The sequence below is a fragment of the Bos indicus genome, chromosome 3 (genome assembly GCF_029378745.1).
Source record: "Bos indicus isolate NIAB-ARS_2022 breed Sahiwal x Tharparkar chromosome 3, NIAB-ARS_B.indTharparkar_mat_pri_1.0, whole genome shotgun sequence".
In the NCBI taxonomy this organism is placed as follows: domain Eukaryota; kingdom Metazoa; phylum Chordata; class Mammalia; order Artiodactyla; family Bovidae; genus Bos; species Bos indicus.
This window is the reverse complement of record NC_091762.1, coordinates 113,606,520-113,628,404: the sequence shown is the minus strand read 5'-3', so window position 1 is coordinate 113,628,404 and position 21,885 is coordinate 113,606,520. Positions and strand designations below refer to the sequence as shown.

The following is a 21,885-nucleotide window of genomic DNA, read 5'->3' as shown; positions in this document are numbered from 1 at the left end:
AAAAAATAAATAAAATTGATACACCTCAATTTTCTGAAACTTCATCCAGATTTATCAGGAGAAAAAGAGAGACGGTCAAAGTAAATCAAATCAGAAATGAAACAGAGAAGGCACAACCAACACCACAAAAATGTAAAGGATCATAAGATCTTTTTGTGAACAACAACAAACCAAAAAATGAACAAGTAGCAGACATGGACAGATTCCTAGAAATGCACAATCTCCCAAAGCTGAACCAGGAAGAAACAGAAAATAGCAACAGTCTAATTATTGTTCAATTAGTATAAAAAGATTCAACAAAAAATGAAAAAAACCAAAAACATTAAGAGACCAAAAGTCGTGAAAGTTAATATAAATTCACTGCATGTGACATAGATGGGCAAAATCATGATTAACTTGGTGGGTTAAGAAACAACTGCCCCCAAGGGTCTTATTTCAATTAAACCCAAATATTCAGGGTTAACATAAGAAGACTCTGAAACTATGGGGAAAGCAGTAATTCCCATAATGGAAACTTGGGGTAGGGCGGACTGAGCTGGGGTAAGTTTGGTGATGTGGTCAGAATGCTTCCTCTTTGAGACTCGGTTCTCGGCATCACTGTCGCCAGCTCCACTGTGCTCTTAGGCTCAGCTTTACCTCCTCTCCAGCCCCCACCAGTAGCCTTGATGACCCCAGTGTCCCAACTGAAGATCTACATGACATGCAATCCAACGCTGTATGACACCATGGTTTTCTCCAGACACCAACACCTAGTCAGAAGACTTCTGGTCAGCACAGCTCCATCTCTGAAAAGCTGGGTCTATTATTCCTTTCTGTAATCACAGAGAGCCCAAATTCTCTATCCAGCATTGTCTCACTTCCACTTAATTTATCTGATCTCTCTGAAACTTCTGTCTCCTTTGGGTGTCAGGTCTCCTGTGATCACACCTGTCTCTTCCGAGACAAAACCACTAAGGATTATCAGGTCAGTAAATGCAGGTGGCCAGTTCTCTCATCCTTCAGTTGAATACCTCAGTGAAAAATCCCTGATGGATGGATTCACAGCTCAAGTTCTCTGCTTCTACTCATCTGGATAAAATTTCACACAGTTATAACAGTACCTTTACAAAGGACAATCATGGTTGAGTCACACCATTTCTTACCAACCTATTATTGCCATTACCTCTGCCTCTCATTCCTCTCAAAGACTATTACAAACTTTTACTACACTACTGGACATACTTTAACAACTTATCTCACCAAAAATTGCTAGAAGGAGATTGAAAGTTAGAAATCCTTAGAAAGATCAGTAGATAAGAAAGAACCTGGAAGTAAGTTTTTTTAAAAAATATATATATTTCACTAGGGAATTCTCTGGTGGTCCAGGTTTGGATTCCAAGCACTCACTGCCAAGGGCTTGAGTTCAATCCCTGGCAGGTGAACTAGAATCCCACAAGACGTGTGGCAAGGCATAAAAATTTTTCTTAATTTTTTCATTAAAAATAATGTGTTCCACTTGAAACATTGATTGAATAAAAGCAGCAGTACAGACCTGAGATAACTGTTTCCTGTTGCCACAGTTGATGCCCCCAATGAACACCATGTTGGGCATGATCGGCCGTGGGTAGTCCATCACAAAGTCTCCTCTGAACAGCCACACAGATGCAGAGCCAAAAATCTCCCCCAGCGACACATCCCTCTGAAGAAGCTCAGAGGCCATATGAGCATAAGGAGCAAAAGAAAAATGGCAAAGGTACTTCAGGGTCAGAGGATAGAGCATGTTCTTGACCCTTTGGAAGAATGTCATGTGGTCTGAATTCCTTGTTAAAAACTTAGGAACATAAGAGAAAGGGTTTGGGCATGCTGCGCCCTCAACATCTAAGTCACAGGGAAGGAAACGCAAGAAAAACACAGCAGGAATGGACAGGTACTTAGCCAGCACTGCCCCGCAGGGGTAAACAGGGTCCGTTAAAACCACATCGAAGGAACTGGCATTCAGGTCTCTGATCAGGTCCTTGTTATACAGCAGTGCCTCACAAGACCTTGCAAAGACCACAGATGCATTTTTGGTAGCTTCAATAGTTTTCCAAAACATGGTTAGAAAATTCACTCTTTCAAAAAACGTATTAAAACTGCCCATCAGGAAGTAATTAAAATCATCCTGGGTGTATGGAATGGCATAGGTTTTCTTGATGAAAAAGTCCTCTGCCTTGACGCGCACATTGACCTCTGGAGCAACGACCACTGCCTGGTGACCTCTGGCGTGGAGCTCCCGCACGGCCTCCCGCATGCTGAGCCAGTGGCTGCCCTCCATGGGGGCCACCAGCACCTTCCCAGCCTCGGCCCATCGTCCGACGCACAGACAGAGCAGGAGTCCAGCCAGCACCTGCCGCCGAAGCTGCAGTCCCAGGGCCATCTCCACACAAACCAGAAGTTACTGATTCTCTGGTGGGGCTGTGCTGCCTATATTTGTTCCCTTATCTTTATTTTATCATCAAGTCACTTAAGCAAATTGCATGTCATTGGAAGGTGGTGTGCCCTCTATACATTAATCATTATAAGGTAAGTCTATGCCTTTTTTCCATCACCTCTGGTTACACCTTGTGGGAAAGATCCCTTCCCCTTATCTTGGAAAAACGCCTATGACTCTGCTACTTGCTCTGGGGAGCATTCTAGTTCACTCGCTCGCTCTTCATCCAAGACCCAGAGCAAGGCTGTGTCGGCAGAATCCCTTGGTCACCTCCAACCTTTCTTCTAATCAACTTCTTTTGGGCTGGACTGAACTCTAAGCGGTTACCTGCGCCCCAGCCCCCACCCAGATCTTCTGCTGATTTTGACCTTATCTGAGAACTCTTTAAACTCTTTTACCCCAATTCATTGGTGAATTTGGAGCACATCCAGGGAAATACATGATATTACTAAGACAGCTTTCTCTCAGTAGGGAGGGGACACTGGCTGTCAATTTTTCTCCTGGTCCACCCTGGGACACCTACTGCAATGTTCGGGGGAGAGTCTTTTGATTGGAGCAGATGTCAAATATAGAAACACCTGCAGTATAATGGCTGTTGGACAATTTTGTAGCTACTTCATGGAATAAGAGCTACTGTAATCTAAAAGTATCAGTGGGCAAGATAACCCTTAGCAATGACACACGGGGGTCAGAGAGGGCCAGCCCCCAATGTCAGTTCACCCTAGGACAGGAGCGAGCACTCTCCCGGCCTCAGAGAAGGCTCTCTGAATTTCTCTTATGATGCTGATGATGTTAATCTTCCACTACTCTATTTAGGAACTGGGGTGTACATGAATCTGGACCCCTAGTACACCATATACTCTGTGTTCAGATTTTTCTCCAAGGTCATTTACAGACCTAAGTCCTGATAAGGATAGATTCTTCAGAACTGAGGGGCTCCTGAATTTGTGGGAGCCTTCTCAGGTGGGGCCTGTGCAACAGATTGTGTCTCAGGCCCATGATGTAGCCCTGCTACAGAGACTGATGCCCACATGTGCTCAGCAGGACACGACATCTCCGTGTCCTGTCCACCCTGGGGATGATAGGGGCAGGCTCCCTGTGCTGCCCAGTGATCTCTCTCACTGAGCACCCTCTTATGCATACATCAGTTCAGATCAGTTCAGTCGCTCAGTCGTGTCCAACTCTTTGCGACCCCATGAACCACAGCACGCCAGGCCTCCCTGTCCATCACCAACTCTTGGAGTCCACCCAAACCCATGTCCATTGAGTTGGTGATGCCATCCAGTCATCTCATTCTCTGTCATCACCTTCTCCTCCTGCCCTCAATCTTTCCCAGCATCAGGGTCTTTTCAAATGAGTCAGCACTTTGCATTAGGTGGCCAAAGTACTGAAATTTCAGCTTCAGCATCAGTCCTTCCAATGAATATTCAGGACTGATTTTCTTTAGGATTGACTGGTTGGATCTCCTTGCATTCCAAGGGACTCTCAAGAGTCTTCTCCAACACCACAGTTGAGAAGCATCAGTTCTTCAGTGCTCAGCTTTCTTTATGGTACAACTCTCCCATCCATACATGACTATTTCAAATACCATAGCTTTGACTAGACGGACCTTTGTTGACAAAGTTATGTCTCTGCTTTTTAATATGCTGTCTAGGTTGATCATAGCTTTTCTTCCAAGAAGCAAGCGTCTTTTAATTTCATGGCTGTAGTCAACATCTGCAGTGATTTTGGAGCCCAGAAAAATAAAGTCAGCCACTGTTTCCATTGTTTCCCCATCCATTTGCCATGAAGTGATGGGGCTAGATGCCATGATCTTAGTTTTCTGAATGTTGAGCTTTAAGCCAACTCTTTCACTCTTTTCTTTCACTTTCATCATGAGACTTTTCAGTTCCTCTTTGTTTTCTGTCATAAGGGTGGTGTCATCTGCATATCTGAGGTAATTGATATTTTTCCTGGCAATCTTGATTCTAGCTTGTGCTTCATCCAGCCCAGCGTTCTCATGATATACTCTGCATAGAAGTTAAATGAGCAGGGTGACAATATACAGCCTTGACATACTCTTTTCCCTATTTGGAACAAACCAGCTGTTCCATGTCCAGTCCTAACTGTTGCTTCTTGACCCGCATACAGATTTCTCAAGAGGCAGGTCAGGTGGTCTGGTATTCCCATCTCTTGAAGAGTTTTCCACAGTTTATTGTGATTCACACAAAGTCTTTGGCATAGTCAATAAAGCAGAAGTAGATGTTTTTCTGGAACTTTCCTGCTTTTTCAATGATCCAACAGATGTTGGCAATTTGATCTCTGGTTCCTCTGCTTTTTCTAAATCTAGTTTGAACATCTAGAAGTTTATGGTTCATGTACTACTGAAGCCTTGCTTGCAGAATTTTGAGCATTACTTTGCTAGGATGTGAGATGAGTGCAATTGTGCGGTAGTGTGAACATTCTTTGGTATCGCCTTTCTTTGGGATTGGAATGAAAACTGATTTTTTCCTGTTACACCCACTACTGAGTTTTCCAAATTTGCTGGCATATGGAGAGCAACACTTTCATAGCATCATCTTTTAGGATTTGAAATAGCTCAACTGGAAATCCATCACCTCCTGTAGCTTTGTTCTTAGTGATGCTTCCTAAGGCTCATTTGACTTCGCATCCAGGATCTCTGGCTCTAGGTGAGTGATCACACCATCATGGTTATCTGGGTGATTAAGATCTTTTTTGTGTAGTTCTTCTGTGTATTCTTGCCACCTTTTCTTAATATCTTCTGCTTCTGTTAGGTCCATACCATTTCTGCCCTTTATTGAGCCCATCTTTGCATGAAATGTTCTCTTGATATCTCTAATTTTCTTGAAGATATCTTTAGTCTTTCCCATTCTATTCTTTCCCTCTATTTCTTTGCATTGATTGCTGCAGAAGGCTTGCTATTCTTTGAAACTCAGCATTCAGATGGATATATCTTTCCTTTTCTCCTTTTCCTTTAGCTTCTCTTCTTTTCTCAGTCCATGGAATTCCCCAGGCCAGAAAACTGGAGTGGGTAGCCTTTCCCTTCTCCCAGGGATCTTCCCAATCTTGGGATCAAACCGAGGTCTCCCACATTGCAGGTGGATTCTTTACCAGCTGAGCCACTAGAAAAGCCCAATCTAGCTCTGTACACCCCCACATTTTTCTCCAGACACCAACTCCTGGTCAGAAGACTTCTGGTCAGCACAGCTCCATCTCAGAAAAGCTGGATCTGTTATTCCTTTCTCTGATCATAGAGAGCCCAACTTCTCTGTCCAGCATTATTTCATTTCCACTTAATTTATTTGACCTCTCTGAAACTTGTTTCCTCTGGGTGTTAGGTTTCCTGTGATCACACCTCAATCCCTTCCAAGACAAAACCACTAAGAATTATCAGGTCAATAAATATATTTTGCCAGTTCTCTCATCCTTCATTTGAAGACCTCAATGTAAAATCCCTTATGGATGGATTCATAGCTCAAGTTCTCTGCTCCTACTAAGCTGAAGAAAGTTGCACAACAGTTACAACAGTACCTTTACAAGGGACAATCATGGTGGAATCACACCATTTCTTGTCAACCTGTTACTGAACATAATCTCTGCCTCTCCTTCCTCTCAAAGTGAAAGGACAGTGAAATTAGCTCAGTCGTGTCCAACTCTTTGCACCCCATGGACTGTCAGGACTGTAGCCTGTCCATGGACATCTCCAGGCCAGAATACTGAAGTGGGTGGCCGTTCCCTTCTCCAGACGGTATTCCCAACCCAGGGATCAAACCCAGGTCTCCCACATTGCAGGCAGATTCTTTACCATCTGATCCACCAGGGAAGCCCCAGAATACTAGAGTGGGTAGCCTATCCCTTCTCCATCAGATCTTCCTGACCCAGGAATCAAACTGGAGTCTCCTGCATTGCAGGTGGATTCTTTACCAGCTGAACTAACAGGGAAGCCCCCTCAAAGACCATCACAAACTTTTACTACACTACTTGAGGCATTTTAACAACTTATGTCACCAAAGACTACCAGAAGGAATTTGAAGGTTAGACTCTTTAGAAAGAACAGTAGATAAGAAAGAAGCTGGAAATAAGTTGTTTCCTAAAAATACATTTCACTTGGGAATTCCCTGGTTGACAAGTGGTTAGGACTCCAAGTGTTTACTGCCAAGGGCTTGGGTTAAATCTCTGGTGGGTGAACTAAGATCCCATAAGATGTGAAGCATGGCATAAATTTTTTTTAAATTTTTTCATTGAAAATAATGTGTTCCACTTGGAACACTGATTGAACAAAAGCAGCAGTACAGACCTGAGATAATGGTTTCCTGTTGCCACAGTTGAAACCCCCAATGAACACCATATTGGGCATGATCTGCCATGGGTTGTCCATCACAAAGTCTCCTCTGTACAGCCATGCAGATGCAGAGCCAAAAATCTCCCCCAACAACACCTCTCTCTGAAGAAGCTCAGAGGCCATATGTGCATAAGGAGTGAAAGAAAAATGGCAAAGGTACTTCAGGGTCAGAGGGTAGAGCAAGTTCTTGACCCTTTGGAAGAATGTCATGTGGTCTGAATTCCTTGTTAACAACTTAGGAACATAAGAGAAAGGGTTTGGGCATGCTGCGCCCTCAACATCTAAGTCACAGGGAAGGAAACGCAAGAAAGACACAGTAGGAATGGACAGATACTTAGCCAGCACTGCCCCGCAGGGGTAAATAGGGTCCGTTAAAACCTCATCGAAGGAACTGGCATTCAGGTCTCTGATCAGGTCCTTGTTATAAAACAGTGCCTCACAAGACCTTTCAAAGGCCAAAGACAGATTTTTCGTAGCTGTCATAGTTTTCCAAAACAGTGTTAAAAAATGCACTCTCTCAAAAAACATATTAAAACTGCCCATCAGGAAGTAATCAAAATCATCTGGGTGTATGGAATGGCATAGGTTTTCATGGTGAAAAAGTCCTCTGCCTTGATGTGAACGTTGACCTCCAGAGATAGGACCACTGCCTGGTGACCTCTGGCGTGGAGCTCCTGCACGGCCTCCCGCATGCTGAGCCAGTGGCTGCCCTCCATGGGGACCACCAGCACCTTCCCAGCCTCGGCCCATTGCCCGACACACAGACAGAGCAGGAGTCCAGCCAGCACCTGCCACCGAAGCTGCAGTCCCAGGGCCATCTCCACACAAACCAGAAGGTGCTCCGTCGCTGGTGGGGCTGTGCCACCTATATTTATTCCCATATATTTATCTTATCATCAAGTCACTTAAGCAAAATGGCATGTCATTGGAAGGCGCTGAGCCCTCTGAACATTAATCATTACAAGATAAATCTATGCCCATGTTTCATCACCTCTGGTTTCACCCAAAAAAAGATCACTCCCCCTTATCTTGGAAAAACTCCTCTGACCTACTGCTTCCTCTGGGGAACATTCTAGTTCACTCTCTTGTTCTTCATCCAAGACCCAAAGTAAGGCTGTGCCTGCCCATTCCCTTGATCACCTCCTACCTCTCTGCTAACCGTTTCTCTGGGGCTGGACTGAACACTGAGGAGTCACCTCTGCCCCAGTCCCCACCCAGAACCTCTGCTGAATGTGACCTTATCTGGGAACTCTTTAAACTCTTTCTCCCTATTCATGAGTGAACTCAGAGCACCTCCAGGGAGATATTAATACATGACATTGCTATGATAGCTTTCTCTTAGCAGATAGGGGATGCTCACTGTCCATTTTTTCCTGTTCAACACTGAGACACCTCTTGCAATGTTCAGGGAAGAGTCTATTGGGACAGCTGTCAAACATCCAAATATCTGGAGAGATCCTTAAGAAAGAGAGCTGAAGAGTTGGTTAATTCTGTTTCCACTTCATGGAATTAGAATTGCTGTTATCTAAAGTGTCAGTGATTAGATTGGTTAGTTTCTGTGATTATGGTTTCAGTCTGTCTGCCCGCTGATGCCTTCTCTCAGTGCCTACCATCTTACTGGGGTATCTCTTAACTTGGATGTGGGGTGTCTCTTCATGGCTGCTCCAGCAAAGTGCAGCCACTGCTCCTTACCTTGGAGGTGGGGGACGTGGAGAATCTCTTCTCAAGATTATCTCCAATCTAATCACATGGACCACAGCCTTGTCTAACTCAATGAAAACTAAGCCATGCCTTGTAGGGCCACCCAAGATGGATGGGTCTTGGTGGAGAGTTGTGACAAAATATGGCCCACTGGAGAAGGGAATGGCAAACCACTTCAGTATTCTTGCCTTGAGAACCCCATAAACAGTATGAAAAGGCAAAATGATAGGACACTGAAAGAGGAACTCCACAGGTCAGTAGGCACCCAATATGCTACTGGAGATCAGTGGAGAAATAACTCCAGAAAGAATGAAGAGACGGAGCCAAAGCAAAAACAACACCCAGTTGTGGATGGGACTGGAGATAGAAGCAAGGTCCGATGCTGTAAAGAGCAATATTGCATAGGAACCTGGAATGTTCAGGTAAGTTCAGTTCAGTCACTCAGTCGTGTCCAAATCTTTGCAACCCCATGAACCGCAGCGAGCCAGGCCTCCCTGACCATCACCAACTCCCGGAGTCCACCCAAAGCCATGTCCATAGAGTCAGTGATGCCATCCAACCATCTCATCCTCTGTTGTCCCCTTCTCCTCCCGCCTTCAAACTTTCCCAGCATCAGGGTGTTTTCCAATGAGTCAGCTCTGTGCATCAGGTGGCCAAAATATTGGAGTTTCAGCTTCAACATCAGTCCTACCAAAGAACACCCAGGACTGATCTCCTTTAGGATGGACTGGTTAGATCTCCTTGCAGTCCAAGGGACTCTCAAGAGTCTTCTCCAACACCACAGTTCAAAAGCATCAATTCTTCTGCTCTCAGTTTCCTTTGTAGTCCAACTCTCACATCCATACATGACCACTGGAAAAACCATAGCATTGACTAGATGGACCTTGGTTGACAAAGTAATGTCTCTGCTTTTTAATATGCTGTCTAGGTTGGTCATAACTTTCCTTCCTAGGAGTAAGTGTCTTTTAATTTCATGGCTGCAGTCACCATCAACAGTGATTTTGGAGCCCAGAAAAATAGCCACTGTTTCCCCATCTATTTGCCATGAAGTGATGGGACCGGATGCCATGATCTTAGTTTTCTGAATGTTGAGCTTTAAAGCCAACTTTTTCACTCTCTTCTTTCGCTTTCATCAAGAAGCTCTTTAGTTCTTCACTTTCTGCCGTAAGGGTGGTGTCATCTGCATGTCTGAGGTTATCGATATTTCTCCCAGCAACCTAGATTCCAGCTTGTGCTTCCTCCAGCCCAGCGTTTCTCATGATGTACTCTGCATATAAGGTAAATAAGCAGGGTGACAATATATACAGCCTTGACATACTCCTTTCACTATTTGTAACCAGTCTGTTGTTCCATGTCCACTTCTAACTGTTGCTTCCTGACCTGCATATAGGTTTCTCAAGAGGCAGGTCAGGTGGTCTGGGATCCCATCTCTTTCAGAATTTTCCAAAGTTTATTGTGATCCACACAGTCAAAGGCTTTGCCATAGTCATAAAGCAGAAATAGATGTTTTTCTGGAACTCTCTTGCTTTTTCTATGATCCAGCAGATGTTGGCAATTTGATCTCTGGTTCCTCTGCCTTTTCTAAAACCAGCTTGAACATCTGGAAGTTCATGTCCATGAATCAAGGCAAATTGACAGTGGTCAAACAGGAGATGGCAAGAGTGAACGTCAACATTTTTTGGAATCAGCGAACTAAAATGGACTGGAATGGGTGAATTTAACTCAGATGACCATTATGTCTACTACTATGGGCAGGAATCCCTTAGAAGAGATGGAGTATCCATCAGAGTCAACAAAAGAGTCTGAAATGCAGTACTTGGATGCAATCTCAAAAACGACAGAATGATCTCTGTTCGTTTCCAAGGCAAACCATGCAATATCACAGTAATCCAAGCCTATGTTCCAACCAGTAACGCTGAAGAAGCTGAAGTTGAATGGTTCTATGAAGACCTACAAGACCTTCTAGGACTAACACCCAAAAAAGATGTCCTTTTCATTATAGGGGACTGGAATGCAAAAGTAGGAAGTCAAGAAACACCTGGAGTAACAGGCAAATTTGGCCTTGGAGTACAGAATGAAGCAGGGCAAAGGCTAATAGAGCTCTGCCAAGAGAACACACTGGTTATAGCAAACACCCTCTTCCAACAACACAAGAGAAGACTCAACACATGGACATCACCAGATGGCCAACACTAAAATCAGATTGATTATATTCTTTGCAGCCAAAGATGGAGAAGCTCTATATAGTCAGAAAAAACAAGACTGGGAACTGACTGTGGCTCAGATCATGAACTCCTTATTGCCAAATTCAGACTGAAATTTAAGAAAGTGGGGGAAACCACTAGACCATTCAGGTATGACCTAAATCAAATCCCTTATGATTATACAGTGGAAGTGAGAAATAGATTTAAGGGATTAGATCTGATAGATAGAGTGCCTGATGAACTATGGATGGAAGTTCGTGACATTGTACAGGAGATAGGGAGCAAGACCATCCCCAAGAAAAAGAAATGCAAAAAAGCAAAATGGCTGTCTGGGGAGGCCTTACAAATAGCTGTGAAAAGAAGAGAAGTGAAAAACAAAGGAGAAAAGGAAAGATGTAAGCATCTGAATGCAGAGTTCCAAAGAATAGCAAGGAGAGATAAGAAAGCCTTCCTCAGCGATCAGTGCAAAGAAATAGAGGAAAACAATAGAATGGGAAAGACTAGAGATCTCTTCAAGAAAATTAGAGATACAAAGGGAACATTTCATGCAAAGATGGGCTCAATAAAGGACAGAAATGGTATGGACCTAACAGAAGCAGAAGATATTAAGAAGAGGTGGCAAGAATACATAGAAGAACTATACAAAAAAGATCTTCACGACCCAGATAATCACGATGGTGTGATCACTGACCTAGAGCCAGACATCCTGGAATGTGAAGTCAAGTGGGCCTTAGAAAGCATCTCTACAAACAAAGCTAGTGGAGGTGATGGAATTCCAGTTGAGCTATTTCAAATCCTGAAAGATGATGCTGTGAAAGTGTTGCTCTCAATATGCCAGCAAATTTGGAAAACTCAGCAGTGGCCACAGGACTGGAAAAGGTCAGTTTTCATTCCAATCCCAAAGAAAGGCAAAGCCAAAGAATGCTCAAACTACCACACAGTTGCACTCATCTCACATCCTAGCAAAGTAATACTCAAAATTCTCCAAGCCAAGCTTCAGCAATACGTGAACCATGAACTTCCAGATGCTCACGCTGGATTTAGAAAAGGCAGAGGAACCAGAGATCAAATTGTCAACATCTGCTGCATCATCAAAAAAGCAAAAAAGTTCCAGAAAAACATCTATTTCTGCTTTATTGACTATGCCAAAGCCTTTGACTGTGTGGATCACAAAAAACTTTGGAAAATTCTGAAAGAGATGGTAATCCCAGACCACCTGACCTGCCTCTTGAGAAACCTATATGCAGGTCAGGAAGCAACTGTTAGAACTGGACATGGAACAACAGACTGGTTCCAAATAGGAAAAGGAGTACATCAAGGCTGTATGTTGTCATCCTGCTTATTCAACTTATATGCAGAGTATATCATGAGAAACGCTGGGCTGGAGGAAGCACAAGCTGGAATCTAGGTTGCTGGGAGAAATATCAATAACCTCAGATATGCAGATGACACTACCCTTATGGCAGAAAGTGAAGAACTAAAAAGCCTCTTGATGAAAGTGAAAGAGGAGAGTGAAAAAGTTGGCTTTAAAGCTCAACATTCAGAAAACTAAGATCATGGCATCCGGTCCCATCACTTCATGGCAAATAGATGGGGAAACAGTGAAAACAGTGGCTGACTTTATTTTTCTGGGCTCCAAAATCACTGCAGATGGTGACTGCAGCCGTGAAATTAAAAGACACTTACTCCTAGGAAGGAAAGTTATGACCAACCTAGACAGCATATTAAAAAACAGACACATTATTTTGTCAACCAAGGTCTGTCTAGTCAAGGCTATGGTTTTTCCAGTGGTCATGAATGGATGTGAGAGTTGGACTATAAAGAAAGCTGAGAGCAGAAGAATTGATGCTTTTGAACTGTGGTGTTGGAGAAGACTCTTCAGAGTCTGCAAGGACATCCAACCAGTCCAGCCTAAAGGAGATCAGTCCTGAGTGTTCATTGGAAGGACTGATGTTGAAGCTGAAACTCCAATACTTTGGCCACCTGATAAGAATTGACTCACTAAGAACTCAGTGACCCCTGTTAATTGTCTGGCTCTTAACTGCATGTCGTACAGATTACAGGACAACTTTCTGGCTTCCCTCACTGTGATAAGCTGCCCTGTGTTTGGCACTCAACCTACATGGATACTATGAACCAAGTGAGGGTACACAGTGCACTTACGGGATTGGCAAGGAGTGTGGTGTTTTCTCTGCTACAGTTAGAAATACACATCTAGACTAGAATAAAATAATTGCTGGGAAGATTGAAGGCAGGAGGAGAAGGGGACAACAGAGGATGAGATGGTTGGACGGCATCACCCACTCAATGGAGATGAGTTTGAGTAAACTCCGGGAGTTGGTAATAGACAGGGAGGTCTAGAGTGCTGTGGCCCATGGGCTCATGAAGATTCTGACACGACTGAGCAACTGAACTGAACTGAAAGTTCCAGTGGGCAAGAGAACTCTTAGCGATGACACAGTGGCGTCAGTTAGGGCCAGCCCTCACGATCTACACGCCATAGGACAGGAGGGAGCCATCCCCTGGCCTCAGAGGAGGGTCTCTGAATTCCTTTTATGCTGCTAAAGGTGCCAGTCTTTCACTACTCTATTTAGGGACTGGGGCCTTTACTTATCTGGGCCTTTATTACATCTTGGAGTTTATGTTCAGATTTTCCTCCAAGGTCAGTTACAGACCTAAGTCCTGTTATGGATGGATTCCTCTAAAGCCAATGGGCAATTCTGGAGAGCTTCAGTCACAATGATACTGTGCCAGCAAGTGCCGTTTGGATCATCCTCTACCTTATTAACATCGGGACACAGCCTCACCCATCAGTTAGTCAGCACTAGTACTAGGATACTCCAGGCCAAGTAGCTAGTTAAGTGGAGACACAGAGCCATCCATTAGTAGGCAGCTGCATTAACCCTCTGAGAACAAGCCACCTGGGACCTGGCCCCATCCACCAGAAGGCCCAGGACCAGGCCCCGTGCACCACAGTGCCCAGGACCTGGACTTACCTACCAGTGCACCAGCACGAGCTCAGGACACCCCTGGACCTCACCCCACCCTCCAGCAGACTGACACCAGCTCCAGGAAACCTGGGCTCTACAGACAGGGACTCCAGGATCCAGATTAACCTACCAGTGGGCCACCATTAGAAACATATGCAGACATATGTGGCCTCAACATAGGAGCACTTAAATACAAATGGCAAGTATTAACAGACATAAAAAGACAAAGTGACAGTAAACAACAATATTAGGGTGATTTAAAATCCCACATACATCAATGGACACAGCATTCAGACAGAAAACCAATACGGAAACACTGGTCCTAAACAACACATTAGACCAGTTAGGCTTAATAGATATACGCAAAACATTCCATCAAAAGCAGCAAAACACACATTCTTTTCAAGTGTATATGGTATATCAGTCTTGGTAAATCACACAGATCAAGTGTCACTACACTCAAGAATACTGAAATCACATCAAACACCTTTTCCAACCATGATGTTATGAAACTAAAACTGAACTACAAAAAAAGCTGGAGAAACGCATGGAGGCAAAACAATGTGTTACAGTCACTGGGTCATTGAAAAAATTAAAGAAATACCTCAAGACAAATAAAAATGAAAACGTGATAATCCAAAATCTATGGGAAACAGTATAAGTAGTTCTAAAAGGAACGTTTTTAGCCATAAAAGCATAGATCATGAAATAAGAAAAATCTGAAATAACCTAAACTTACACCCAAAGTAACTAAAAAGAATAACCAAAATCCAGAAGAATATAAAGAAAAAAAATCGTAAAGCTTAAGCCAGAAATTTAAAAGATCAATGAAACATAGAACTGATTCTTTGAAAAAATAAAGTTGATAAACTTTCAGTCAGAGTCATCAAGAAGAAAGGAAGTCCAGGTAAATAAAAGCCAAAATGAGAAAGATGAAGTCCCAAGAAACACACAAAACATATAAAGGATCATAAGAGATTACTGTGAACAGTTATATGCCAATAAAATGAACAATTAGAAGACATGGACAGATTCTTAGAAATGGACTACATCCTAAGACTGAACCAGGAAGAAATAGAAAATATTAACAAACCAATTACCAGTAATGACACTGAATCAGCAATAAAAAGATCTCCCACAATTGAAGAATACAAAAGCTATAAGAGACCTAAAGTCATGGAAGTTAATATAAATTAAGTACATGAGACACAAGGTCAGCAAAAAAACAAACAAACGGCTAACTCAGTGGATTAAGAAACAAATCCTGCCCCCAAGAGTCCTATTTCAATTAATCCCAAATATCCAGAGTTAACATGAGAAGACTGTGAAACTGTGAGGAAAGCCGTAGTTCCCATGATGGAAACTTGGAGTGGAGTGGTCAGGGCCGGGGCAGACTTGGAGGTGAGGTCAAATCTTCCCACTTTGAGACTCAGTTCTCAGCATCACTGCCCCCACCTTCACTGCATTCACAGTTTACCTCCTTCCAGCCCCCACCACTCCTTTTTGATGACCTCAGTGTCCCACCTCGAAGACCTATATGACACGCAATCCAGCCCCGTACATCACCACATTTTACTCCAGACACCAAGTCCTGGCCAGAAGACTTCTGGTCAGCACAGCTCCATCTCTGAGAAGTTGGGCTCAATTATTCCTTTCTCTGATCACGGAGACCTCGACTTCTGTCTCCGGTATTATCTCTCTTCCACTTACTCTACCTCTCTGAAATTTCAGATTCTTTTTGGTGTTTAGGTCTCCTGCAACCACAATCCTTTCCAAGACAAAACCAGTATCAGTTCAACAAATGCCATCTGCTATTCTTTCATCCTTCTACGGAACACTCTCAGGCAAAAACTCCTGATGGATGGATTCTCAGCTCAACAAACGTGCTCCTTCCTACTCAGCTGGAGAAAATCGGACAATGGTTACAACAGTGCCTACAAAAAAGGGCAATCACAGGCGAATAACAAACACCATCGCTTATCAGTCCTATTGCAGACCCTCATCCCTGACTGTCACTCCTCTCAAAGACCATCACAAACTTTACCACACTACTGCAGGCACTTTAACAATTCACAACAGAGACTGTTAGAAGGAGAATGTGAGGTAGGAACTTTTAGAAAGATCAATATATATTAAGCACCTGGAAGTAAGATATTTATAAAAAGTATGTTTCACTTGGGAACTCCCAGGCAAGCCAGTGGTTAGGACTCAAGCCATCGTTGCCAAGGGCCCAGGTTCAAATCCTGGTTGAGGAACTAGGATCCCACAGGCACTGCAACATGGCAAAAAAAACAAAAGTAATTAATTAATTAATTTTAAAAACATGTGCTCCACTTGGAACACTGATTGAATAAAAGCAGCAGTACAGACCTGAGATAATGGTTTCCTGTTGGCACAGTTGATGCCCCCAGTGAACACCATGTTGGGCATGATGGGCCGTGGATAGTCCATCACAAAGTCTTCTCTGAACAGCCACACGGATCCAGAGGCAAGAATCTCCCCCAGCGACACCTCTCTCTGAAGAAGCTCAGAGGCCATACGTGCATAAGGAGTGAAGGTAACCTGGCAAATGTACTTCAGGCTCAGAGGGTAGAGCATGCTCTTGACCCTTTGGAAGAATGTCATGCGGTCTGAATTCATTGTTAACAACCTAGGAATGCATGAGAAAGGGTTTGGGCATGCTGTGCCCTCAACATCTAAGTCACACAGAGGGAACACAATAAATGAATAAATAAATACAGCAGAAATCAACAGGTACTTAGCCAGCCCCTGTGGGGAAAACAGCTAATCAGCCAGGATGGCACGTTCAGGAAGGACTGCTGCTGAAGCTGAAACTCCAATACTTTGGCCACCTGGTACAAAGAGGTGACTCACTGGAAAAGATCCTGATGCTGGGAAAGATTGAGGGCAAGAGAAGGGGGAGACAGAGGATGAGATGGTTGGCTGGCATCACCGACCTGATGGACACGAGTTTGAGTAAGCTCCGGGAGTTGGTGATGGACAGGGAGGCCTGGCCTGCTGCAGTCCGTGGGGTCGCAAAGAATCGGACATGACTGAGCGAGAGAACTGAACTGAACTGAACAGCTAAGCGCGTTGTCTAGCACTGAGCATGCGCCTCAGGAGGTACTTGCTTGGTCCTGGGCTACTTTGTGCGGTGTACCTGACTGAGCTCCACCTAAAGCCTCATGGCTGTGTCCGTCGGGTCAGCCACGAGAGGAGACAATATACTGTGTCTGCTGCTACGGCTGCTGTGCCAGCCAGGAGAGAAGAAACGTGTCTGCAGTTTCCACGGCTTCTTGAGTCTTATTCCAGCCTCTTAGCTCGCGCCTTGCCTACCACAGGTTCAACAAACATTGCGCGAGTGAGATACAGCAGAACAGTTCTTGCTGTGAACTGGATCGGCAAGACAGCCCCGCGGCAGTACATAGGGTCCCTTAAAACTGCATCAAAGGGACTGGCATTCGAGTGCCTGATCAGGTCCTTGGAATACCTTAAAAGACCTTACAGAGAGCAAACAGTCGTTACAGACACCGTAGCTCCCAGAAACAGTGCTAAAAAACATCCTCTTTCAAAAAGCAGATGAACATGACCCCTCATGAGAGAATCATATTCTTCCTGTGTGTCAGGAATCGCATAGATTTTCGTGGTGAAAAAGCGCTCTGCCTGGGTGTGTATATTCACCTGCAGAGGAACAACCACTGCTCGGTGGCCTTGGGCCTGGAGCTCATTAATGGCCTCCCTGCATGCTTAAGCGAGTGGCTGCCCTCCATGGGGACCCCCAGCATATTCTCAGACTTGGTCATCGCTTGATGCACAGACAGAGCAGGAGTCCAGCCAGCACCTGCCACGGAAGCTGCAGTCCCAGGGCCATCTCCACACAAACCCAAAGCTACTGAGTCTCCGGTTGAGCTATGCCACCTATATTTGTTCCCTTTATCTTATCATCAAGTCACTTAAGCAAAATGGCATGGCACTGGAGGGCAGTTTGCCACCCATACATTAATCATTACAGGATAAGTCCATGCCTGGGTTTCATCACCTCTGATTTCACCCTAGGAAAGTCCCTTCCTCCCTTCTGGAAAATCTCCTCTGACTCTGCTGCTCCCGGTAGGGAGCATTCTAGGTCACTGAAATGTTTGTCATCCAATTTCCAAAGCAAGGCTGCGCGGGCACATTCCCTTTGATCACCTTCTGCCTCTCTGCTAAGCACACTCTACAGGGCTGGACTGAACTCTCAGAAGTCACCTCTGTCCCAGTCCCCAACCAAAACCTCTGGTGCATGTGACCTTATCTGAGAACTCTTTAAACTCTTTCCCCTGATTGATGGGCGAACAAGGAGCCCTTCATTGTTCACTTCCAGGGAAACATACAACATCGCTGAGACAGCTTTCTCTCAGCAGGAGGGAACCTGATTGTCTTTTTGTTCCTCTTCCACACTGAGACACCTCTTCCACTGTTTAGGGGGAGAGTCTGTTGGAGGAGCTGTCGTATATGGAAATATCTGATGAAATTCCTGATGAAGACAACAGAAGTGATGTTTGAAACATCTGTATTAACTTCCTGGAATAAGAGTTGCTGTTATCTAAAGCATCGATGGGCAAGGCAACACTTAGCAATGACACAGTGGGGTCAGAAAGCACAAGTCCCGAAGATCTGCACACCCTGGACATCAGGGAGCTGTCCCTTGCCCCCAACCTGTCTCTCTGAATCCTCTTCTGATGCTGAAGGCGTCAGTCTTCTGCTACTCTGTTTAGGGATTGGGGTGTACGTTAATCTGGGCTTTTATTATATCTTATTGTTTATGTTCACATTTTTCTCCAAGGTCAGTTACAGTGTTGAGTCCTGATAAGGATAGATTCCTCCAAAACAGAGGGGTTCCTGAATTTGTGGGACCCTTCTGAGGCGGGGCCTCTGCAACTGCTTGCATCTCGGGCCCACGAGGCGGCCCTGCTACAGAGACTGATGCTCACGTGTGCTCAGCAGGATACAGCATCTCCGTGTCCCGTCTGCCCTGGGGACGATGTGGGAGGGCTTCTTTGGCTGCCCAGCCCTAGACCAGCAAAAATGTGATTGGCTGTCCCATCCTTGCCATTCAAAGTAACACATATACTAAGCCAACTAAGGCACAGTGCACTTGGGGGATTGGAAACTGATGGTATTTTCTCTGGTCCAGTTAGAGCTTTAAATCTATACTAGAATAAAATAAATGAAGAGGCATACAACATCATTCCTGGGAAGAATGAACACTCTAACTCTTGATTTTGCACCAAATTAAGGTATAGATAAAAACGATAGACCAAGTCAAATCTCACTGAAATTTGTAATATGACCCAAAAAATTCACCTAGAAGCATTTCTGTTTTCTAATAGGAGTGACTCCTATCAGATCAATGCTCTCAAACAACTTTTAAATCCAGATAGACTTCACATATATGGTCAAGTTATTTTGGGCAAGGCTGCACAATATTCAATGCTGCTGCTGCTAAGTCACTTCGGTCGTGTCCAACTCTGCAACCCCATAGACGGCAGTGCACCAGGCTTCCCAGTCCCTGGGATTCTCCAGGCAAGAACACTGGAGTGGGTTGCCATTTCCTTCTCTAATGCATGAAGGTGAAAAGTGAAAGTGAAGTCGCTCAGTTGTGTCCGACCCTCAGTGACCCCATGGACTGCAGCCCTCCAGGCTCCTCCGCCCATGGGATTTTCCAGGCAAGAGTACTGGAGTGGGGTGCCATTGCCTTCTCCCCAGTATTCAGTAGGGACCATCTTTTCAACAAATGGTGCTGGGAAAACTGGGTGTCTGAATGTAAGCAATGAAATTGGACTCTTACTAACGCCATATATTATTTTATATTTGTTTAATTGCTAATTCGTGTCAGACTCTTTTGAAACCCCACCAGGCTCTTCTGTTCATGGAATTTCCTAGGGAAGAATACTAGAGTGGGTTGCCATTCCCTTCTCCAGGGATCTTCCTGACCCAGAGATTGAACCTGTGTCTGCTGCATTGACAGGCATATCCTTTACCACTGAGCCACCAGGGAAGCCCAATGCCACATGTAAGTTCAACTCAAAATCAAAGACCTAAATGTAAGACCAGAGCTATAAAACTCTTCAAACTAGACATATGAGAAGACAACACAACATTTGGCAAAGATTTCTTGAAATTACACCAAAGAATAGCTAATAAAAAATTAAAAATTGGACTTCATGAAAAAATTTTAAATGTGTGCATCAAATGATATTAACAACAGAGTGAAAGCACAGAGTTGCTAGAATACATTCAAACTTAAGATACAGATATAAGTGTTTATGTATGAACTTCTTGTATTAGTTTCTCAGTCGTGTCCGACTCTTTGTGACCCCCATGGACGGTAGCCCACCAGGCTCCTCTGTCCAGGGGATTCTCCAGGCAAGAATACTGGAGTGGGTTGCCATGCCCTTCCCCAGGGGATCTTTCCAACCCAGGGATCGAATCCCAGTCTCCCGAATTGCAGGCAGATTCTTTACTATCTGAGCCACCAGAGAAGCCAAAACCAAAAAGGCACACCATAGAGTGAAAGAAAACATTTACAAATATGTTTGATACAGGATTAACATCCAGAATATATGGAGAACTCATGGAACTCAACATCGGCAAAAAGACCTGATTCAAAATAGACAAACAACTTAGACATTTCTCAAAAGAATATGTGCAAATAACCAATAAGCATTGAAAAGATGCTTAACATAATCATTAGGGAAATGCAGATCAAAGCTACAATGAGATGTCTCCTCACACCATTATGATGGCAATCATAAAACAAACAAAACAGAAAACAAGGAAAAAAATGTGGAAAAATTGGAACCCTCGTGTACTGTTGATGGGAATGTAAATTGCTGTAGCCACTGTCAAAACAGAATGGCAGCTCCTCAAAAACTTAAATACCAGATGATCCAGCCATTCCACTTCTTAGTACATGCACAAAAGCATCGAAAACAGAGTCTTAAAGAGGGATTTGTACATCCATGTTCAGCAGCATTATCCCCAATAGCCTAAAGGTGAAAGCCAACCATGTTCATTGGCAGATAAACAGATAAGCAAACTGTGCCTCATTTATACAATGAAATATATTTCAGCCTTAAAAAGGAAAGAAATTCTAAGAATATATATGACAACATGAATGAATCCAGAGAACATGATGCCAAGTGAAAAGGCCAGTAGCAAAAAGAAAAATATTGTACAATTCCACTTATATTAGGTATCTAGAGCACTCAAATTCATAGACACAGAAAGTAAAATGGTGGTTTCCAGGGACTGTGAGGTGGGAGAAATGGAGAGATATAGTTTAAGGGGTAGAGTTTCAGTTTTTCAAGACGAAGAGTTATGGAAATTGGTTGCACAACAATATGACTGTAATTAACACTACTAAACTGCACACTCGGAGAAGGCAATGGCACCCCACTCCAGTACTCTTGCTTGGAAAGTCCCATGGATGGAGGAGCCTAGTGGGCTGAAGTCCATGGGGTCGCTAAGAGTCAGACACGACTGAGTGACTTCGCTTTCACTTTTCACTTTCATGCATTGGAGAAGGAAATGGCAACCCACTCCAGTGTTCTTGCCTGGAGAATCCCAGGGACAGGGGAGCCTGGTGGGCTGCCATACTGGGGTCGCACAGAGTCGGACATGACTGAAGTGACTTAGCGGCAGCAGCAGCAAACTGTACACTTAAATGTGGTTAAAATGGTAAATCTTATGTTAGGGATGTTTTACCACAATTAAGCATTAAAAAGAAAATTTTATGAAGAAAACACAACAGTCATAAACCTATGTGCAACAATCTAAAAGCTATATATTTAAAGGAAAACTAGTAAAACTTCCAAATGTAATTTGAGAAAAATTCAGTTAAATGGGGGTATATTTTTAGGTATTATTTTCTGAATTGGGCACACTGAGCTTTTCTTAATAGAAAAATTTAAATATACCTCTTTAGGTTTACATATGGAATGTTTACAAACACTGATCGTATGCTGTCTCACATAGTAGCCACTGACTATGTACGAGTATTGAGTACTTGGAATGTGTAGAGTCCAAATTGCTATGTGCTGTATGTATAAAAGACATACCAGGTCTTGAGGACTTAGTATGAAATTTTTAATTCTGAAGTATCTCAATAATTTTATATTGAGGAAACTGGCCAAGATGTTGGACTGGGAAGACCTTGGG

The 21,885-nt window shown here is 43.8% G+C and overlaps 1 protein-coding gene and 2 pseudogenes across 2 annotated transcripts in view; all 3 read right to left on the bottom strand.

The window, feature by feature from the left end:
* The window catches only part of LOC109556548 (UDP-glucuronosyltransferase 1A1-like), a 118,611-nt gene that overhangs the window by 50,397 nt on the left and 46,329 nt on the right, over nt 1-21,885 (bottom strand). The gene's annotated exons all lie outside the window — the stretch shown is intronic.
* LOC109556929 (UDP-glucuronosyltransferase 1A3 pseudogene) lies at nt 1,401-2,395 on the bottom strand (annotated as a pseudogene).
* On the bottom strand, nt 6,676-21,245 carry LOC139182293 (UDP-glucuronosyltransferase 1A3 pseudogene; annotated as a pseudogene).